At 43.5% G+C, this 6000-nt stretch overlaps 1 protein-coding gene across 1 annotated transcript in view; it reads left to right on the top strand.

Annotated features, from left to right (window-relative positions):
* Positions 1-667: 667 nt before the first annotated feature.
* Positions 668-6000, top strand: part of Fancc (FA complementation group C) — a 150573-nt gene continuing 145240 nt past the window's right edge. Inside the window, exon 1 of the mRNA XM_036188304.1 lies at positions 668-928. The gene's annotated coding sequence lies outside the window, so the exon portion shown is untranslated. The remainder of the gene's footprint in view (positions 929-6000) is intronic.

The following is a 6000-nucleotide window of genomic DNA, read 5'->3' as shown; positions in this document are numbered from 1 at the left end:
CTATTTATTACACGCATCCATTACTTCAGATTTTTTATTTTCAAAGCACACTAGAAGTTGTATCCTTATGCTTATGACTGATGGTTCTGAGGCGCTGATTTAACTACAAGTTAAGGTTATTCACTCTTCCTCTCCAATTCAAACATCTGTGAAATACCTTCTTTCGGTTCTAAATTCAAAAATAATTAAAAAAAAAAAAAAAAAAAAAAAAAGGGCCAGTAAATGGCTCAGCGGTAAAAGCACCTGCCACCAAGCTTGACGACTCGGGACCCGCATTAGTGAAAACTGACTCCCCCCCAATTGTCATAATGTTACAAATTCAAGAATAAAAGATAACACAGGTGTCATCAGACGCGAATGGAAGTTTCCACTGTATGTGTTTTTAAATGCAACTTCGAACCGATCTGAACCCGAACTAAGCAGTGCATGTGCCTGACTTGGGATTGAGGAGATCGCTAACCAAAGAAAAAAACTCTTTGTTGTTGGTCCCACGACTAGGAAGTCGCAGGCTGCGCCCTATGTAGGATTCTCTCCTTTCCTAAGGAGAAGCTTGCCCGGCACAGGCATCCGCCTACTTCCGCCCCGAGATAAGCCGGATTTTTACGTCATGCCGCGGGAGCGCGTTCGATCCCAGGGTGCACTGCGAGTGCGTGCGCGCACGTACCCCCACTCCCGAACGACCGCGGGAAAATTCCAAACACGTCAAAACAAGAAAGCCACCGAGAGGCCACACCAGGTTTTCAAGCCGCAGAAGTCGGGCGGTGGCTTCTTTGCCGCCGCGGCCCAGTCTGCTGAGGCAGCTCAGGGCAAGGACCACCCGTGGAGGCCGCCACTTCCCGCTGGGACAGAGAAGGCTCGCGAGAACGTGAGCCGAACCTCGAATTCGGCGAGCCGCGCTCCCTCAAGGCGCCGGGTCTGAGACGGGAAGGTGAGAAGCCACAGTGGGCTGGCGCGGGCAGCGGAAAGGAGGGGCGGGAGGCGGGGCCGGGGAAAGAGGCGTGGCTATAACATGATAGGAGGCGGGGCTTGGTGGGAGGTGGGGCCGGGACAGGGTAGGAGGCGGGACCAGAGCTCGGTGGGAGGTGGGGCCGACTTGCGGGGCGTGGCTTAGCGGGAGTTGAATCCGGCTTGGCCGAGGCAGACAGACTGCGATGGGCGTGACCATACTGAAATTTAACACTGAGGGAGTGGGGTCGACTTCGAGGGGCGAATGTCCAGACACTAGAGGAGCCGGAGAGGGGTGGAATCGATAGTGAGGGGCGGGGCCTAAGGCCTATACTGAATCTTGGTGCAACCTAGCTGGAGGTGTTCTCCCCGTTATCTCTGGGGCTTCAGCTTTGGGGCTTCAGCGCAGTCGCACATGCTTTTGAAAGGACTGTAGCAAAGGTGAAGCTTATTGCTCGGTATCCATTAGAGCAGTCTGGCCCAGGGTCCCTATGGACGCCCTCCCACAGCTGCTTGAGTGACCAACCCAGGACATTCAAAGCCTAAGAGGGTTTAGGGGTGCAGTGTGCTGTCTTTTTTGTAATTTTTAGGCGGGTGGGCTTGAATTGAGTGTTCGGAATCTTCAGACAGGCTAAGGAATGTTCCAGCAAGAACCTCTTTGTGCCTGGACTTCTGCTCAAATCTGAGATGATCCAAAAGATTCAGTACCTCATTGAATGAGTCTAAGCAGACTTGATTGACATACGTTTCCTGTTTGTGGATGGTCCTCACCTTTAGGGTGATTCCAAATGGCAGAATTCATGCCATGTTAGCTCACAAATGAAGACAGGCTGCTGTGTGTGTGGAGGCCAGAGGTGTTTTGAGCAGTGGGCCACCTCTCCTCCCCTCCCTTTTCACCCCCCTTAACCCTCTTTCCCCTGCCACCTTCACATGTGGTCCAAAGTTCACCCGACTTTGCAAATCCTAGGGTTCTGCCATTCTCTACCTCGCCAGTGCTGAGATCACAAGTGTGGGCTGCATACTGAAAACCTTAACCCCCCCCCCCAAAAAAAAACCCAATAAACCAAACCAAAACAAAACAACAAAAAACCAAACCAAGCAAACAAACAAACAAAAAACAAAACAACAAGCATGTATTTTGGGGATAGAACTCATGTTCTCATGCTTATGTGGCAAGCACATTACCAACTGAACTAGCTCCCAAGCCCTGTTCAACAACAATAACAACAACAACAACAAAAAGTGTTATTTTGTTTGGGTGACAGTGGTCGGTTTGTTGCTGCCCATGTGAAGCTGTGTGAACATTTTAAATGAATGTGGTTCTTAACTGCTTCCATATTTCAGCAAATAGTTCCAGCAACAATTACACAAATCTTGTATTTATAAAGCCAATTCAGGGAGGCCAGCCAGGCCAGTAGGAAGTTGGATGGATTGTCTAGGCCACAGAGATGCCCGAAGGAATCTCACATGAGTGATAGAACCAAAATAGGAGTGGTAGGGCCTCAATCCAGACGAGAATTCAGTCTGAAGTGCTCCTTAAAAATCTTAGTGTAGTTTACAATACACATATTCTCTGTTTCTGTTTATAGTTTCTGATTAGCTAACTTTTTTTTTTTTTTGAGACAGGGTTTCTCTGTGTAGCTTTGCACCTTTCCTGGAACTCGATTTAGAGACCAGGCTGGCCTTGAACTCACAGAGATCTGCCTGGCTCTGCCTCCCAAGTGCTGGGATTAAAGGCGTGCTCCACTACTGCTCGGCTTCTGCTCTGGCTTGCTCTGACCTCAAGGCAACTTTATTGATATACAAATAAAATCACATTTCAATACAAATAAAATATCACTATAGGATAAGAGGACAGAGCCAGCTACTAGATTAGACATAGAGGTCAGGCAGTGGTTGTACACACCTTTAATCCTATCACTCGGGAGGCAGAGATCCGTCTGGATCTGTGTGAGTTCAAGGCCACCTTGGGCTACATGAGATTGATCCAGTATAGGAGAAAAACAGAACCAGGAAGTGGTGGCACATACCTTTAATCCCAGCACTTGAGATCTCATGCCTTTGCTTGGGAAGCACATACACCTTTAATCCCAGGAAGTTATATGGCAGGGCAGAGAAAGGCATATAAGGCATGAGGAAACAGGACTACTCACTCTCTTTAGGCTAAGGTTTTCATAGAGGAAAGAACTAGTGGCTGACTGTTCTGCTTCTCTGATCTTTCAGCTTTTACCCTGATATCTGGCTCTGGGTTTGTTTTTTTTTTTCTATTAAAAGACCACCTAAGATTCGAACAACAGCCTCCCAAGTGCTGAGATTAAAGGCATGCACCACTACACCTGGCTTGAGTGTTTTATTTTTATTTTTGCTGAATGTCAAAAAGCATTATTATTATTATTTAGACTTAGTTGGAAAAAGATTTTGCAAAATTATCTGGGTATCTCTGTTAGGCATTTCTTGATTCTCTTGGTTATACTGAAATAATTTCCCCATTAGGAACTGTACTACAGGAATGTTGTGGTGATATATTGTGTACTCTAAATAAAATTTGCCTGAAGATCAGAGAACAGAACAAGCTATTAGATTAAACATAGAGGTCAGGCAGTGGTGGCACACACCTTTAATCCTCGCACTTAGGAGTCAGAGATGTGCTGTGACTTGTTCCTTTGTCTCTCTGATCTTTTGGCATTTACCCCAATATTCTGGCTCCAGGTTTTTATTATAAGAATTTTAGAAATTTGAGCTACAAAATGTATTAGATTTCTGTTGCTATAACAAAATGCCCGAGGTGGGTTACTTTAAAGAATAGTTTATTAGTTGAGCATGGTGGTACACACTTTTAATCCCAGCACTTGGGAGGCAGAGGCAGGTGGATCTCTGAGAGTTTGAGGCCAGCCTGGTCTACAAAGTGAGTTCCAAGACAGCCAGGGTTGTTACACAGAGAAACCCTGTCTTGAAAAACAAACAAACAAACAAGAATAGTTTATTTAGCTCATAATTCTATAGAGTCAAGAATGCAAAGTATCTGCATGGCCCTGGTGAGGGTCCCCAGGCTACATATATCACAACGTGGTGAATTCTATTCTGTCAGGAACATGTTCAAGAGGAAGGGTAACATTGTGAGACAGAAAACAAGATAGATTTAGGAGCTAGGGTCTCTCTCTAATTCTACAGTAACTAAATATGCAAATTCCTCTCATTAGGCCCTAGCTCTTTCTGGTTTTTCAAGACAGGATTTCTATGTGTAGTCCTGGCCATCCTGGAATTTACTTGTAGACCAGGCTGGCCTCAAACTCAATTTCCCCTGCCTCTCCCTCCCAAGTGCTGGGATTAAAGGCAGGTGCCATCACTGCTCAGTTAGGCCCCAGCTCTTAAATAGCCCCTTCCTTTTGGAACAAAAGTCCTCCCTGTCCCTTAGCTTGGAGAGTCTGTAATGGGCCTTGACCATGACTTTCTGAGCCTTTTCTGTTGTTACAAGAAACACTGTATGTGCAAATCATTTGTTTCTTGAGACAAAGTCTTCCTGTGTATCTCAGGGTAGCTTTATACTCACCAGTCATGCCTGTGTCTTGGTAGAGCTAGGACTTCAGGCATGTACCAACACACCTGGCTTTAGGAAACTGGCATCAAAGAGGATATATACACTGTTTCTAAGTATGAAGTGATATTTGGAATTGTTCAGTGCTGACCACAATTCAGATCAGAATTATTTGCATCACTTTAATGGTTTCAGACACTAATCAGTAGCCAATTTTGGCTCCATTCAGATAGCCATTGGTTTGTTTTCTTATTTCCATAGAGTAACCTTTTCTTGACATTTTTCACATTTATATAATATGAAATGGGTACTGTGTCTGGCTTCTTTCCCGTAACGTAATGATTTTGAGATTCACCCATGTAGTAGAATGTATTAGTAGTTTGGTCCTATTTATTGCTGACTAGTACATTATATGTGCCATGTTTGGATTTTCAGATGATGGACATTTAGGTTGAATTTGTTTTGGTTATTAAGAATAATAGTTGTGTGGATCTTTTGCATAGCTGTGTAGTAAATTTAATCATGTGCACATTTACTTTCCCAGCAGCAGTGTGTGAGGGTCTTACTTCTTCCATATCCTCACCAACACTTGTTTTCAGTGACACTCACCATAGCAGTTTTCTTAAATCTACATATGCCTTACAGTAGCAGCTTGCATTTCCCCAAAGCACTGCTGTGATGGCTTTTGAAAGAAATCATGAAAAACAAACTTGCAAATCTCTCTGGGAGAATTGCAATCTCAACATTTGCTCACTAGCTTATCATTTATTTAGAATTATTTTTTTCAGTGTTATTAGTATTTTTTAGTATATGGAATTTCCCCTTTGGTCACTTTTATATTAAAGATTATTCTTTTATTTATTTGAGACAGGGTCATAGGTGTCCCAAGCTGGCTTTGTACTATGTAGGGATGATGCCTTTAACTCCTTATTCCTCTGTCTCCTTAGTGCTGGGATTAAAAATGTGTTCTCATACTTTGAAGTTGTTGTTTTGTTTTTTTACATGTTTGATGCTATCATTATAAATAGAATTGCTATAAAATTTTCATTATTTAATTGCTTGATACCAGCATATAAAAAATAGCTGATTTTTGTATGTTGATCTTATATCCTGGAATCTTGCTGATGTATGTCATTTACTATCAGTGGGTTTTTTAAAATGTTTTGTGAGTTCATAGAATTTTCTATATATGGCATCATATACTCTGTGAATATAGTTTTATGTGTCTTTTTCATCCGATGCTTTCTGTTCTTCATCTTCAGTACAAGAGAGGAGGTGAATGATTCCTAGAGCTCTTTTGGGGTTGAAGGTGGCTTGTGGTAGATAGGCTGTTGTGGATTCCTAGAACAGGTATTAGAGATGAGACCTTTGCATCTGTTTGAAGTATTAACTATTGGTTGCCTTGGTTGCCTTTTGACAAGTATTGTATCTGGTGCAGAAACCACTGACATGCTGACTCTCTGTGCATTTTCATCTGACTGTGGTGGCTTCTCAGGGTGATCCAAGCATGTTCCTTTTTT

Source organism: Onychomys torridus, chromosome 5 (assembly GCF_903995425.1).
Source record: "Onychomys torridus chromosome 5, mOncTor1.1, whole genome shotgun sequence".
NCBI lineage: Eukaryota > Metazoa > Chordata > Mammalia > Rodentia > Cricetidae > Onychomys > Onychomys torridus.
The sequence above is the reverse complement of the archived record's forward strand: the minus strand, read 5'-3'. Positions and strand labels throughout refer to the sequence as shown.